This window comes from Chiloscyllium punctatum, chromosome 20 (assembly GCF_047496795.1).
Source record: "Chiloscyllium punctatum isolate Juve2018m chromosome 20, sChiPun1.3, whole genome shotgun sequence".
Lineage (NCBI taxonomy): Eukaryota > Metazoa > Chordata > Chondrichthyes > Orectolobiformes > Hemiscylliidae > Chiloscyllium > Chiloscyllium punctatum.
The window spans coordinates 46,285,881-46,303,040 of NC_092758.1; the positions used below are offsets into that span (position 1 = coordinate 46,285,881).

The 17,160-nt window shown below is 43.4% G+C and overlaps 1 protein-coding gene across 1 annotated transcript in view; it reads right to left on the reverse strand.

Annotated features, from left to right (window-relative positions):
* The window catches only part of LOC140492319 (nuclear factor NF-kappa-B p105 subunit-like), a 152,513-nt gene that overhangs the window by 90,321 nt on the left and 45,032 nt on the right, over positions 1–17,160 (reverse strand). The gene's annotated exons all lie outside the window — the stretch shown is intronic.

A 17,160-nucleotide genomic window follows, 5' to 3' on the forward strand; every position in this document is an offset into this window, starting at 1 on the left:
TCGGGAAGAAGGTTGCAGGTCAAGAGGGTGGTGCTGAATCTGGGGGTTGGGACTGAGATAAGGTGGGGGGAGGGGAAATGAGGAAGCTGGAGAAATCTACATTCATCCAGTGTGGTTGGAGGGTTCCTAGGCAGAAGATGAGGCACTCTTCCTCCAGGCGTCGTGTGGCCAGGGTCTGGTGATGGAGGAGGCCAAGGATCTGCATGTCCTTGGCAGATTGGGAGGGGAAGTTAAAGTGTTCAGCCATGGGACGGTTGGGTTGGTTGGTGCGGGTGTCCCAGCGGTGTTCCCTGAAACATTCCGCAAGTAGGTGGCCTGTCTCCCAAATGTAGAGGAGGCTACATCGGGTGCAGCGGATAAATGTGTGTGGAGGTGCAGGTGAATTTGCGATGGATATGGAAGGAGCCATTGGGGCCTTGGAGGGAGGTGAAGGGGGAGGTGTGGGCACAAGTTTTGCACTGCTTGCGGTTGCAGGGGAAGGTGCCGGGAGTGGAGATGGGGTTGGTGGAGGGTGTGGACCTGACGAGAGAGTTGCGGAGGGAATGGTCTCTCCGGAACGCTGATAGAGGTGGGGATGGAAATATATCCCTGGAGGTGGGGTCTAATTTGGAGGTGGCGGAAATGATGGAGGATGATACGATGTATCCGGAGGTTGGTGGGATGGAAGATGAGGACCAGTGGGGTTCTGTCCTGGTGGCAATTGGAGGGGCGGGGCTCAAGGGCGGAGGTGCGGGAAGTGGAGGAGATGCAGTGGAGAGCATCGTCAACCACATTGGAGGGGAAATTGCGGTTTTGAAGAAGGAGGCCATTTGGGCTATTCGGTAGTGGAATTTGTCCTCCTGGGAGCAGAGAAGCGGAGGCGAAGGAATTGGGAATATGGGATGGCGTTTTTACAGGGGGCAGGGTGGCAGGAGGTGTAATCCAGATAGCTGTGGGAGTCGGTCAGTTTGTAGTAAATGTCTGTGTTGAGTCGGTTGCCTGAGATAGAAATGGAGCGGTCTAGGAAGGGGAGGGAGGAGTCTGAGACAGTCCAGGAAAATTTGAGGTCGGGTGGAAGATGTTAGTAAAGTGGATGAACTGTTCAACCTCCTCGTGGGAGCACGAGGTAGCGCCAATACAATCATCGATGTAGCGGAGGAAAAGGTGAGGGATGGTGCCAGTGTAGCTGCGGAAGATGGACTGTTCCACATATCTGACAAAGAGACAGGCGTAGCTGGGGCCCATGCGGGTGTCCATGGCTACTCCCTAGGTTTGGGAGAAGTGGGAGGATTGGAAGGAGAAGTTGTTAAGAGTGAGGACCAGTTCAGTCAATCGAAGGAGGGTGTCAGTGGAAGGGTACTGGTTGGGTCGGCGGGAGAGGAAGAAGCGGAGGGCTTGGAGGCCTCCGTGATGGCGGATGTAATCCGACAAAGAGGCAGGCATAGCTAGGGCCCATGTGGGTGCCCATGGCTACTCCTTTGGTTTGGTCTGACGAAGAGGCAGGCATAGCTAGGGCCCATGCAGGTGCCCATGGCTACTCCTTTGGTTTGGTCCGCCCAAGAATCAGGCATATCTGGGTCCGCCTAAGAGGCAGGCATAGCTGGGTCCGACGAAGAGGCAGGCATAGCTAGGGCCCATGTGGGTGCCCATGGCTACTCCTTTAGTTTGGTCCGACGAAGAGGCAGGCATAGCTAGGGCCCATGCAGGTGCCCATGGCTACTCCTTTGGTTTGGTCCGCCCAAGAGGCAGGCATAGCTGGGTCCGATGAAGAGGCAGGCATAGCAGGCATAGTGTTTAAGTGCTGCTAAGATTTGCTTTCCCAAAATGCACATCTCGCATTTATCTGAATTAAATTCCATCTGCCACTTCTCAGCACATTGGCTCATCTGATCAAGATCCTGTTGTCACCTGAGGTAATCTTCTTTGCTGTCCACTACACCTCCAATTTGGTGTCATCTGCAAATTTACTAACTGTATCTCTTTTACTCGCATCCAAATCATTTATGTAAATGACAAAAAATAGAGGACCCAGCACCGATCCTTGCGACACTCCACTGGTCACAGGCCTCCAGTCAGAAAAACAACCTTGCACTACCAACCTCTGTCTTCTACCTTTGAGCCAGTTCTGTATCCAAATGGCTAGTTCTCCCTGTATTCCATGAGATCTAACCTTGCTAATCAATCTCCCATGGGGAACTTTATCAAACGCCTTACTGAAGTCCATATCAATCACATCTACCGCTCTTCTCTCATCAATCCTCTTTGTTATTTCTTCAAAAAACTCAATCAAGTTTGTGAGATATGATTTTCCACACACAAAGCCATGCTGACTATCTCTAATCAGTCCTTGCCTCATGATTTCCTCCAACAATTTCCCCACCACCGACATCAGGCTCACTGGCCTATAATTCCCTGGCTTGTCCTTACCACCCTTCTTAAACAGTAGCACCATGTTAGCCAACCTCCAGTCTTCTGGTACTTCACCTGTGACTATCGATGATATAAATATCTCAGCAAGAAGCCCATCAATCACTTCCCTTTCTCTAGCCTCTCTAGCTCTAGGGTACACCTGATCAGGTCCTGGGCATTTATCCACCTTTAAGTGTTTCAAGACATCCAGCACTTCCTCCTCTGAAATATGACATTTTGCAAGGTGTCACCATATATTTCCCGACATCCTATATCTCCCATGTCTTTTTCCACAGTAAATATTAATGTAAAATACTCGTTTATTATCTCCCCCACTTTCTGCGGCTCCACACAAAGGCCGCCTTGCTGATCTTTGAGGAGCCATATTCTCTCCCTAATTGCCCTTTTGCCCTTAATGTATTTGTAAAAACCTTTTGGATTCTCTTTAATTCGATTTGCCAAAGCTATCTCATGTCCCAGTTTTGCCCTCCTGATTTCCCTCTTAAGTATACTCCTACTGTCTTTATACTCTCCTAAGGATTCATTCAGTCTACCCTGTCTATACCTTATATATGCTTCCTTCTTTTTCTTAACCAAATCCTCAATTCTTTAGGGTTAACTGCATTGGGCTGTACAAGGCATCACAAGACCTGACTGAAACCTGGTTCCAACAGATGAGAGCTGGATGCAGCAGACAGTTGTGGTCATGATGTCAGTATTTAGTCTGTACTGTTGCGGCGAACAACAGCCCTCTATTCATTTTATTTGTGTTTACTTTTGCTGGCTGTAAGTAAAAGTTCATGTTTGGAATTATCTAATTGCTTGCCAGTGTGTAATTAGATTACTTACTGTGTGGAAACAGGCCCTTCGGCCCAAGTCCACACTGACCCTCCAAAGAGCAACCCACCCAGACCCATTCTCCTACACCTACTACTACAGGCAATTTAGCATGGCCAATTCACCTAACTTGCACATTTTTTGGACTGTGGAAGGAAACCAGAGCACCCGCACACAGACATGGGGAGAATGTGCAAATTCCACACAGACAGTTGCCTGAGAGCAGGAATTGAACCCGGGTCTCTAGCGCTGTGAGGCAACACTGATAACCACTGTGCCACTAATGTTCTACTACTTTACAATGACAAGATATGGATCTACTGTGGACACTGGGGCCAGAATAGCTGTGACTTAGAGGGGATATTTAGCTAGAATGTAACTAAAGAGAGGTGAATTGTGTGGCCTGGTGGTTAAACAGATGAACGTCGGAGCCTAGTGAGAGAAAGAACAACAGAGTTTAAAGCACCCTGGCTATGTTTTGTAACCAGCACAGTTTTGTGGCTGCTGCTTGGGCAACACTGCATTGTCAACACTTTTTTGAGTGCATGTTGATATCAGATGCTGGTCTTACAATGGATATTCGATGAGTGAGGAGTTCTGGGAATGGCAAGTGGTTCATTGGGCCTAGGATTGAGTGAGAGGAGTGCAATAGGGGCAGGGTGTAGGTAGTTAATGCAGCAAGTTTGGCAAGATATGGTGAGAGATCTTGCTAGGACTTGAGAGAAATCCTCCATGAAATTTGAGGAAATTGACACTATGCCAAAAAAACACTAAGATTCAATCTAAGAGTTCTAATGGCACGAAGCTGGCATAAGTGTCCATTCATTGTATTGATGCATTTCACTTGTAAATATACGTTAAACTTTACTTTAGTCATGTACGTTGAATGGTCATTATATTGCCAGTTCCATGCATATAAGGGAGTTAGAATTCATTTCTCATCTGTACTGGATGATAATTGGAAAGGTGTACTTAATTCTCACGAGATTATCTTTTAATGAAGCATGACAACAAATATATGCAAAAAGGCTTCCCAATGCTTACCAACCTTCCATTAAACTTCCAAGAATGTAATACAGTTGTATCATGCCACCTGCCCCTTCCTGTCCCAGGAAGCAGATCAACTTTCCACCGTATGAGTAAGTTGTTCACTTGGATCAAAATCTGGTGGCATACTCTTGTCTGTTGCATCAGGTTTTATTCAAACTCTTGAGTTCTTACTCAAGCTTTTACAATGTTACAGTCACTTCCAGTCCCTCACCTTTAAGAGGTACATTCTACAATTAAGTAACGCCAGTCTGTCATAAAATTGAGCCATTTGCTGTTGCCAACAATCGCTCAATAGTGTATTAAACCTGGGTCTGCACACCAAAACCATGGAAATGAGCAGACAGCACAAAGTTTGGCTATAACATTTCAAAAGCAGATTGTGCCAGTAGGGTCAATGTTTTTTACTTAAAAGAGAAGAAGGCCAGCTGTAGGTTGACAACTGGCTGAAGTCAAAGACCTTATAACAGAGGGGGAAGTAAAAGGAAAACTATAACATGTATAAAAGGGTCTCCCAGTAAAAGGCATTATATGCCATTAAAAGCATCTATAAAGTGATATTATCATATACTTCTGGGTAATCCAAGATGGAGGACAGAAAAAATTTCTGGCTATAACAGATGCACCTTTTTTGAGGTATTTTAGGTGTTGGAGGTGATTTCCTCGAATTCCAGGAGCAGCAATTACTGTTTTATATGCTGTTGCATTGTTTTGGAACTTTGGAAAAAAATGTCACAGCAACAACAGTTTTAAAAGGGAGAAGAACAAACAAAGAAAGCACATGGTGACGTCAGTGCAGGAGAGAGAGAGAGAAAGAAAGAAACTGACACAGCAGCGAACCTGTACAGTTACTGCCTTTGCTGTTTGAATTCATGTATCGCCGGACATCAGAGTGTATCTGGAAAAATTAACAAACTGTGAAAGTTGCAACTTGGAAATTTGGAAGAACTATTTGGGTGAAGTTCACCAGCACAGAAACAGATAAGTGATTTTTTAAAGTGTGGCCTACAGAAAGTCTGCAGTCGTTAGTAGAGTGGGTTCTTTGTTGATTATATTTTTTGAGATATGTCTCTTGATTAAACTTAAAATATAAGCTATAACTATTAATTGAACCTAGGGCAATGTTTTGTAGAGGAAAAAGACGGTGTTATTTTCTGGGTCTGTAGATTGTGAAGGAGCAAAAATGGCCTTTAGTAGAGTGATATGCACTTCTTGTCAGATGTGGGAGTTCAAAAAGAGTTAAAGGGTTCCTGCGGATTATTATATCCGCAATAAATGCTGTTGGTTGTGAATTTTATCACATCGAATGGATCGGTTGGAGGGACAGTTAGAAACAACGGGGAATTTGCAACAGCAACAGTATGTGATGGATGGCAGAAATCGGAAGGGGGGCAAGTCTTAGATACAGTTACATAGATGGGTTAACTCCAGGAAAGGTAAGGGAGATAGGCAGATAGTGCAGGAGTCTTCTGTGGCTATCCCCATTTCAAACAAGTATGCTGTTTTGGAAAATGTAGGGGGTGATGGATTCTCAGGGGAACGTACCACGAACAGCCAAGTTTCTGGTATTGAGACTGGCTCTAATGCAACAAAGGGTACGTTGGGTTCCAAGCAATCAATTGAGTTAGGGGATTCTCTAGGTACAGACGTTTCTTTGGCCAACAGTGAAAAATCAGAATGGTGTGTTGCTTCTCTGGTGCCAGGATCAACAATGTCTCAGAAAGCGTGTAGAAAGTTCTCGAGAGGGAGAAGGGCCAGCAAGAGGTTATTGTCCACATTGGAACCAATGACATAGGAAGGGAAAAGGTTGAGATTCTGAATGGAGATTACAGAGAGTTAGGCAGGAATTTAAAAAAGAGGTCCTCAAGAGTAGTAATATCTGGATTACACCCAGTGCTACAAGCTAGTGAGGTCAAGAATAGAGGGATAGAGCAGATGAATGCATGGCTGAGGAGCTGATGTATGGGAGAAGGATTCACATTTTTGGATCATTGGAATCTCTTTTGGGGTAGAAGTGACCTGTTCAAGAAGGACGAATTGCACCTAAATTGGAAGGAGACTAATATACTGGCAGGGAGATTTGTGAGAGCTGCTCGGGAGGATTTAAACTAGTAAGGTTGGGGGAGGGGGGACCGGGGGGGCGGGGACCCAGGGAGATCTTGAGGAAAGAGATCAATTAGAAAATGGGAAGCCTTCAGAAATGAGATAACAAGAATCCAGAGAAAGTATATTCCTGTCAGGGTGAAAGGGAAGGCTGGTAGGTATAGGGAATGCTGGATGACTAAAGAAATTGAGGGTTTGGTTAAGAAAAAGAAGGAAGCATATGTCAGGTATAGACAGGATAGATCAAGTGAATCCTTAGAAGAGTATAAAGGAAGTAGGAGTATACTTAAGAGGGAAATCAGGAGGGCAAAGTGGGGACATGAGATACCTTTGGCAAGTAGAATTAAGGAGAATCCAAAAGGTTTTTACAAATATATTAAGGACAAAAGGGTAACTAGGGAGAGAATAGGGCCCCTCAAAGATCAGCAAGGCGGCCTTTGTGTGGAGCCACAGAAAATGGGGGAGATACTAAATGAATATTTTGCATCGGTGTTTACTGTGGAAAAGGATATGAAAGATATAGAGTGTAGGGAAATAGATGGTGAATCTTGCAAAATGTCCAGATTACAGAGGAGGAAGTGCTGGATGTCTTGAAACAGTTAAAGGTGGATAAATCCCCAGGACCTGATCAGGTGTACCCGAGAACTCTGTGGGAAGCTAGAGAAGCGATTGCTGGGCCTCTTGCTGAGATATTTGTATCATCGATAGTCACAGGTGAGGTGCTGCAAGACTGCAGCTTGGCAAACGTGGTGCCACTGTTTAAGAAAGGTGGTAAGGACAAGACAGGGAACGACAGACCAGTGAGCCTGAACTCAGTGATGGGCAATTAGTTGGAGGGAATCCTGAGGGACAGGATGTACATGTATTTGGAAAGGCAAGCACTGGTTAGGGATAGTCAACATGGCTTTGTGTGTGGGAAATCATGTCTCACAAACTTGATTGAGTTTTTTGAAGAAGTAACAAAGAGGATTGATGAGGGTAGAGCTGTAGATGTGATATATATGGACTTCAGTAAGCCGTTCAACAAGGTCCCCATGGGAGACTGATTAGCAAGGTTAGATCTCATGGAATACAAGGAGAACTAGCCATTTGGATACAGAACTGGCTCAAAGGTAGAAGACAGAGGGTGGTGGTGGAGGGTTGTTTTTCAGACTGGAGGCCTGTGACCGATGGAGTGCCACAAGGATCGGTGCTGGGCCCTCTACTTTTTGTCATTTACATAAATGATTTGGATGTGAGCATAAGAGACACAGTTAGTAAGTTTGCAGATGACACCAAAATTGGATATGTAATGGACAGCGAAGAAGGTTACCTCAGATCTTGACCAGATGGGCCAATGTGCTGAGAAGTGGCAGATGGAGTTTAATTCAGATAAATGCGATGTGCTGCATTTTGGGAAAGCAAATCTTAGCGGGACTTATACACTTAATGGTAAGGTCCTAGGGAGTGTTGCTGAACAAAGAGACCTTGGAGTGCAGGTTCATAGCTCCTTGAAAGGGGAGTCGCAGGTAGATAGGATAGCGAAGAAGGCATTTGGTATGCTTTCCTTTATTGGTCAGAGTATTGAGTACAGGAGTTGGGAGGTCATGTTGAGGCTGTACAGGACATTGGTTAGGCCACTGTTGGAATATTGTGTGCAATTCTGGTCTCCTTTCTATCGGAAAGATGTTGTGAAACTTGAAAGGGTTCAGAAAGGATTTCCAAGGATGTTGCCAGGTTTGGAGGATTTGAGCTACAGGGAGAGGCTGAACAGGCTGGTGCTGTTTTCTCTGGAGCGTCGGAGGCTAAGGGGTGACCTTATAAAGGTTTACAAAATTAAGAGGGGCATGGAGAGGATAAATAGACAAAGTCTTTTCCCTGGGGTCGGGGAGTCCAGAACTAGAGGGCATAGGTTTAGGCTGAGAGAGGAAAGATATAAAAGAGAACTAAGGGGCAACTTTTTCACGCAGAGGATGGTACGTGTAAGGAATGAGCTGCCAGAGGATGTGGTGGAGGCTGGTACAATTGGATGGGTATATGAATAGGAAGGGTTTGGAGGGATATGGGCCGGGTGCTGGCAGGTGGGACTAGACTGGGTTGGGATATCTGGTCAGCATGGATGGGTTGGACCGAAGGGTCTGTTTCCATGCTGTACATCTCTATGACTCTGAGTCTATGTGATACGCTGCCAGACTATACTGGAGGAGCCCCCCAGATCAGTCCAAGCAGCAAAAACACATCTTCAGGAACTCTATCATTCTTCTACCATGGCTCTGGTCTAAGCATGGGTAGCATTGCATCTCCACACCTTATCAGTCAGGGAGTTACACATGTCACAGTGGGTAGCCGTTGTCATGCAATAATCAAACCTGTAAGGCACCTGGATCCTCAAGCACATCAGGTACATGAAAATACTCCAGGACATAGGCATCATGACAGCTGCCTAGATAGTGGGCACATACCATCAGGAAGTGATTACAGTGATCAAAGATCATGTGAACACTATTGAATGGAAGCCTTTCCTATTGATGAATTCTGCAGTGTTGTGACAGGGCTCTCTTAATGCCACCTATGTGCAATTGATGGAATGCTGGGGAAATACACTTAAGGCCCCAAATCCTACTGCCTAGGCTGCAGCACTGACTTCATCATTTGGAAAGAAAATGAGAGGATGGCCTTCAACACTTGCAGTCTCAGGCCCCACTCTAGTATTCGAGCACCATTTCATTAATATCCAAGGACTGAATGAGACTGTGTCAACACCATGTCTCATTCATCCCCAGAAAATGGAGGTGGGAGTGGAAAGTTCTACACCTACTGCAAATCTGACACATCCTGAGGTGCTTTGAGACTGCAAACTCTGCCTGAGTTGGGCGCTCCTCACCTTCAACACTGCCTGCTTTTACTCCTGAGCTGCCCTCAACCCTGATCCCCTGCATTCACCTTTATCTTCTTAGGAAGGTATTCACAATGACTAACATCCCACCCGCAGCTCAGTGCATGACTTGCTGGAAATTCCCAGTGTTAGGAACATGAGGTACAAATAAATACGTTAGCTATAAGCATACTCAGTGGTGTCATACCATGCAGATAAGGGCTGCACATACTCCTCCATACTGTAAGACATGCAGCACCCCAATGATAAGGGCCTTGTCTCCATTAGTCATTCAGCTTCAACCTCAGTGTGTGCACCAACTTGCCTCACTTCACCCTCAACCCGCAATCTATAAGTACAGATGCTGTAACATGGTATGATTTTCTCCCCCTCCCTACCCTGCTCCCTCTCCCCAAATCTCTTCTTATGCATTTAAGCTTTTGGAACAAAAGACAACAATAAATTTTCCTCTCCATGTATACAGGAACTCTGAGAATTCCCAGAATAGTGAACTGTAAAATGCTGGAAATGTCAAATGAACCAGCCTGGAAGGACCAGCTGCTTCAAAATTATGGGTGAGGACCACCTTGAAAGCCACAGAGAGTAGCATTCTTCCCCTACTATGATGCTGCAGATCCAGTTTGAAGAGTTAAAAATCACACAACACCAGGTTATAGTCCAACAGGTTTAATTGGAAGCACACTAGCTTTCGGAGCGATGCTCCTTCATCAGGTGATTGTGGAGGGCTCGATTGTAACACAGAATTTATAGCAAAAATTTGCAGTGTGATGTAACTGAAATTATACATTAAAAAATTGATTGTCTGTTAAGCCTTTCATCTGTTAGAATAAAGTGATAGTTTCACTTCTTTCATGTGTAAATCACAAAACCCTTTTTTTTAAAGTTGCATTCTCGGGTTAGCTGTTAACAATAGTGATAGCTGGACAATACGTTGAATCCAAATCAAGACAGTTTGAAGAGGTGCGATTGCTTTGAGCTCACCTCCTCAATGGAGTGCAGCACCCATCACACTACTTCCATCTCAGAAGTGCTCACTAAAGACTATCCCAAACTCTCTCACTTTCCAGAACGTTTTCTGGTGCTCTGCCACTGAATAGACTGAACCATGATCACATTATTGGATCACACCCAAAGGCGTTTTTCTGGTAAACAACTCCCACATGTAAAAGCAGCCGCACACCATGCTTCATATATGTCATGCTATTAGCTCAGTCTCTCTCTCTGAAGAGGTGTGACTGCCTTTGAGATCACCTCCTCAATGGAGTGCAGCACCTAATACACTGCTTCCATCTTTTAAGTGCTCACTAAAGATAGAAACATACAAACAAATAAAATAGGACAAGGAGTAGGCCATTCAACCCCTCGAGCCTGCCCCACCATTCATCATGATCATGGCTGATCAATGAGCTCAATACCTCAATCATATCTTCCCCCCCATATCCCTTGATTCATAATCCCTTTAGCCACAAAAGTTACACCAGCACCTTTTTGAAAACATATTGTTTTGGCCTCAACACCTTCTATCATAGTGAATCCCAAAGGCTCACCGTTCTCTCGGTGAAGACATTTCTCATCTTAGTCCTAACAGGTTTATCCATTATCCTAAAATGATGACCCGGGATCTAGACTCTCTCACCATTAGGAACATCCTTCCTGCATTGAACCTGTCTAGTACTGTTAGAACTTTACAGGTTTCTATGAGATCTCCTTCCTCTCATTCTTCTAAACTCCAGTGAATCCAGTCTTAATTGACTCAATCTCTGCTCATGTGTCAGTCTTGCCATCCCAGAAAACAATTTGGCAAATCTTTTCTGAACTATCTTTATAGCAAGAACAACTTTTTTCAGATAAGGAGACTAAACTGCACACAATATTCTGAGTGTAGCCTCTGGATAATTGCATCCAGACATCCATTTACCTGTAAAATCCTCTCACTGTGAAGGCCAACGTATAGTTTGCTCTGCTGCACCTGTGTGTTCACTTTCAGCAACTCATGCACGAGAAAACCAAGATCTCATTGAACATTCTTCGCTTTTAAGTTGCAGCCATTCAAATAATGATCTGCTTTCCTTTTTTTGCTATCAAAGTGGTTAACCTCACATTTATTAATATTATGCATTTGCCCACCCACTGAGCTTGCCAAATCACACTGCAACATTTCTGCATTCTCCGCAAAGCTCCCTCTTCCACCAGCTTTGCACCATCTGCAAACTTTGAGATATTACATTTAGTTCCCTCACCAAATCATTAATATACATTATGAATAGCTGCGGTCCTAGTACAAATCCCTGCGTTACCCCACTAGTGACTGCCTGCCATTCAGAAAAAGAAAGTTATTCCTACTCTTTGTTTTCTGTCTGCTAACTGATTCTCTATCCAGCTATATTACATATAACCCCCAATAATATATTACCCCATAATATATATTACCCCAATCCCATGTGCTTTAATGTTATACACTAATCTCTTACCTGGGACTTTGTTGAAAGCCTTCTGTCGGTCCAAAAAAATAAACCACATCCACTGGCCCCTCCCGATGAACTCTATTAATATATCGCTGAAGAATTCCAGTAGATTGGTCAAGCTTGATTTCCCTTATGTAAATTTATGTTGACTGGGTCTGATTCTATCATTGTTTTCTAAGCAGTCTGCTATAAAATCCTTGATGTGGAGGTGCTGGTGTTGGACTGGGGTGGACAAAGTCAGAAGTCACACAATACTAGGTTATAGTCCAACAGTTTCATTTGAAATCACAAGCTTTCAGAGCACTGCTTCTTTGTCAGATGAAGTGGAGTGAAGTACACAGGTACAGAACTTATAGACGGAGAGATAATGGCAAGATGATTCAATGTCGTTAGGTGTGTCAACAAATAAGTACAAATAATATGAGTGAAGTGTCGAGGGCTGAATAACAAGTCTTTGTAGGTGATCAAAAGTGTCAAATTGTGTGAATAAGCAGCAGAATAGTAAGTGAAGGGATGACCTATGAATTGATTAATTAGGGTCGAGAATAATTACAAAAAGTCAAAAATAAGATGGTGCTGGAGATAAACTAAATGGCTGGAATAACTCGATAGGTATCAGAGTCACATGACAAGGGACTAACCAAAGTAACAAGTAATCCAAAACTGTACAAACTAATAAAGGTAGATAGATCACAATAAGTTAGCAAAATTATGATGTCAAAACAGAGCAGTAAGAAAGATCTTACAAACACAGAACACTATGGAGGACTTACATGTAACGTGACACAAACCCAAGATCACTATTGAGGCTGTCCTCATGAGTACAGAACTTAGCTATCAGTTTCTGCTTGAAGGCTGCTTTGGAGGACACTTAGCTGAAGATCAAAGGCTGAAGGTCCTTGACCATTGAAGTATTCCTCCATTGGGAGGGAACATTCCTGTCTTGAGATTGTTGCGTGGTGTTGATTCATTCATTGCCCTACCATCTGCATGGTCTTGCCAATATATCATGTCTCAGGACATCCTTGCCTGCAGTGTATGAGTAGACAACATTGGCCGAGTCACAGAAGTCCGTACCACGCACGTGATGAGTAGTGTTCCCATGTGATGATAGTATCCATGTCGATGATCTGACATGTCCTGCAGAGTTGTGGTGGCAGGGTTGTGTGGTGTTATGGTCACTGTTCTCCTGAAAGTTGGGTTGTTTGCTGCGAACGATGGTGTGCTTGAGATTAGGTGGCTGTTAGAAGGCGAGAAGTGGAGGCAAAGGGGATGGCTTGGCAAGATATTCATTGTCATTATGATTTGTTGAAGGCTGCAAAGAACATGGCGTACTTTCTCCACTCTAGGGAAGTATTGAATGATGAAGCAAAATCAATCGTGCCCTGTGCGTGTCTTCTGAGGAGGTTGTTGTGATTTGTTGCTGTGGCATGTCGGAACTGTCGATCAATGAGTTGAGCATTGTATCCCATTCTTATGAGGGTGGATTTCAGCATATTTAGGCAGCTGTCGTTTTCCTCCTTGTCTGAGCACATCCTGTGTATATGTAGGTTTTGTCAGTAGGGGAAGGCTTCTTTAATATGCTTAAGGTGGAAGCTAGAGAAGTGAAGCATCGTGAGGCTTTCTATGGGCTTGCTGAAAGGTAAAGTACTGAGGGTTCCGTCCTTGATGGAAATGAATATGTCCAAGAATGGGGCTGATTCAGAAGAGTAATCCATGTTAAGTCTGATGGTGGGATGAAACTTGTCAATAATTACTTGTTGATAAAATCCTTGATAATGGACTCTCACAACGTCTCCGCTACTCACTGGTCTATAATTCCCCTTTTTATCTTTATTTCCCTTTTTTAAATGTGAGGTCACATTAGCTGTCCTCAAACCTTTAGGAAGTATTCCAGAGTTTTAAGAATCCTGGATGATCATTTACCGTTTCTAGGGCCACTTCCTTATGCCCTGCAGGATGTCAATTATTGAACCCTGGGAATTTATCATCCTTCAATCCCATCAATTTCTCCAACATTACTTCAGTATTAATGCAGATTTGCTTCAGTTCCTCTCTCTCATTAAACCCTATGCTTCCCATCATTTCTGGTACATTAATTTTGTCCGCATTTGCAAAGACAGAAGCAAAATATGAATTTAGCTTATAAGTCATTTCCTTGCTTCCCATTACAAAGTCATTGTTTTCTGACTGTAAAGGACCCACTTTAGTTTTCAGCAATCCTTTTCTCTTTATGTACTTATGGAAACTTTAATAGTCAGTTCTTAGGTACTCTGCAAGTTTACTCTCATAATCTAATTTCCCCTTCTTAATCAATTTCTTGATCTTCCCTTGCTAACTTCTAAACAGTTCCCAATCCTTAGGTCTTTGCATTTTCTTGCCTATTTGTATGCTTCATTTTTATATCTACTATTTTCAACTTCCTTCATAAGGCAAGGTTTGGCCATTCTTCTATTCACAATCTTGCACCAGACAGGAATCAACATTTTTTGTAGATCACTTTGTTGTTCTTTGAATTTTTGCCACTGCCTATCTCGTGTTATTCCTTTCAGAAACATTCCTCAATCTGTCATAGCCAACTAATGCCTCATACCATCATAGTTTCCCTTATTAAGATTTAGCGATCCAGTCACAGAATCAACTACCTCACTCTGCATCTTCAATTATATAATGGTCACTCATCCTCAAGAGATCACTTATAACTACATTACCAATTATTCTTTTCTCATTACAGAATGTCCTGTCTCAGATGTCCAGTTCTCCAGCTGTATCCTCAATGTATTGGTCCAGTCATTGCAGCATTCCATTGTTTTATGACCCAAATCATTCCAGAACTCCAGAGCAAACATGTGGCATCTCACAGGCAGCCACTTATAGATGCATCTGAGAGGTTACCAATACTCAGTCAGAATTGCCAATGAGTTGGTTAAATTTACGATAGATTCTGTGAGTCAAGTTGCCAGAATTGTCAGCTTTGGGGCTATTTTGTGTTTCCCACAAGGACAAGGTGTTAAGACTGCATTCTTGTGGTGATCAGAGCTCCCTGGGAACAGCCAGCAACATTCACTAGCTAGAAAGGGTTCCACTCCATCAAGGTGCAAGTCATCTGTGACTACCACAAACAAATCATCCAAATGTGAGCTTGGTTCCCAGGGAGCTCTCATATTCTTACATATGTTAAAACACGGAAGTGCCACAGCTTCCTGAGACTCCCACATGAATACAGAGATAGATTCTTGATGACAGGAGCTGTCATTACAAACATGGCTCATGCCAACTGTTTGGTACTGCACCACCTAGTGAAGGATTGATGCAGTGCTTCCCATGGCTCCACAACAGAATTGTGCAGACTAATGGATTGTTAAAGGTGAGCTTTCATTTTTTGGACTGATCAGGCATGACATTACAATATGCATCTCAGTGGATATCCAGGCCATTGTGATTAATGAAGATCTGTCAACTAGAGAGATGGAGGGACAACATTCTTTCTCAGATGAGGAGAAATAGGAAGATTCAGAGAACCATGGGGACAAACATGTTGCAATTCCATTAGGGAATGCCAGCGCAATGAAGCAATGCTCAAGGGAAAACAAGAACATGATATAGGAGCAGGTAAACACCACATGGCCTATTGAGCCTGTTCTGTCATTCAAGATGACCATGGCTACTTTGTGCTTCAGGTCTACATTCTTGCCTACTCCCCATATCACTTGTTTCCCCAGGACACTAAAATTCTGCCTAACCCATGTCCTGTCACCAAAATTATTGATATTAACTTCTTCTATGGCCTCTTCCTATTGGTGACAGAGGTATTGCCTGGTGGGTTTTCTGCCCACTGCAGCAACCAAGACCTCACTGCTCCTGGATCACAATTGCCAAGGCAACCAGGGAACCTGGAAGCTGTTTGTTCATTTAGAACCATTCTTTCCGGTCACAGCAAATATGCACCCTCCCCTTTAAGAGCTATTAGCTGTTTTTATATAGTGTTAATAAACCCAATTTAAAGCCCACAAAAAAGTATACAGACAATAAATATTAATAAGAATTGTAATGAACTGACCGCATCAGAGTTGATGCAAGCAAATCTCTTGTCTCTGGTGTGATTATTTTTTTCTATAACACGCACACAAACTCAAAGCATAAGACTTAGTAGCAAGATGAGAGCTGATGATGCAGAAAAATAAAAACCAGCTTTAAGTGACAGTATGTCATTAATAGAGTGCAACATGTATCCATTTGTCCTTAAACTGTAAATTATACAATTTTTATTTTTTTACCTCTTAAAAAGAATCCAATAAAACTGAATTTTTGGGGTACTCATATTAGGCTACCCTAAAAAAGGAGCATTTAAAAAAAAAAATTCTGCATTAAAGTAAGCACCTATGGTTGTTGCCGAGTTCTTTTTAGAGATATGGGGAGAATATTTGGGAATTTCATAAGAGAGAGTTGTTGAGGTTGAAGGTCATAAGGTCTGAGAATGTTTGTGCTGAAGAGTTATGCAATTATAGCAATTCTTATGATCAAGAGTCAAATGTAAATACTTCTAATCCACTTCAAATGAGTCGGTTATTCGACTTCAAGCCTGAACAACCTATGGTCCATATTATCTGAGGAAATCACACTTAGTTGGTACTCCACTCCATTTTTACATTTAGAAAGAGCATTCCATCTGACAGAACATTCCAATCAGGTCTCTTTCAGAAATACGGAGCTGTACTTTAATGAATAAGTCCCATGTATTGCAGGATAATGGGGCAAAGCAAGCTATGTCTCCTGTTTCATAACTGTCAATTTCTGTATAATTTAAATGTCTAGCATCACAAACAGCCATTTGGACAGTTCTTGTGAAAGGGTAAGTAGGTAATTGTGAAATTAGGGTGGCAGATAGTTGGATATCAGGGTGCAAAGTGAAAACCCTGCCAGGTAATTGATGGAGCGGTTTGGATAGGTTTGGGATGGTGGCAGCTTTTGGGTTTGGCAGTAGTTGCGGAAAGTGTTGTTGAGTCCAGTCCTGAGGGAGGAAAGATGTTAGGTCCCATGAGGAGAGGAGCTACCAGATCATAAAACAATGGGAGGGTGGTGGATCCAGCATTGGAGGGAGGAAGATTGGGTTTGGCAGTGGTAGGGGAGAGTATTGGATCCAGCATCTGAGAAATGGGTACAGTATTGGGGGAGGGAGGGTTTTGGATCCTAGCCTGGAAGGGGATGTTGTCAGATCTGCTGGCAAGAGGTTTGGGGTCCCACAGGTAGGGGTATTCCGGTCCTGGGGAGAAAGCAGGCTGTTGTATCCTGGTTGCAGATGAGTTATCGGGTAGAGACAGGATTGTTGGGTCAGGGTCTGGATGGTATGAGTGGTCTGCGGATGTCTAATGGGAGTATTTGTGGTAAGTTGTGGACATCAGTTTAAAAGTTACTACAGACAAGGCATTCAATAGCTCTGTGTAG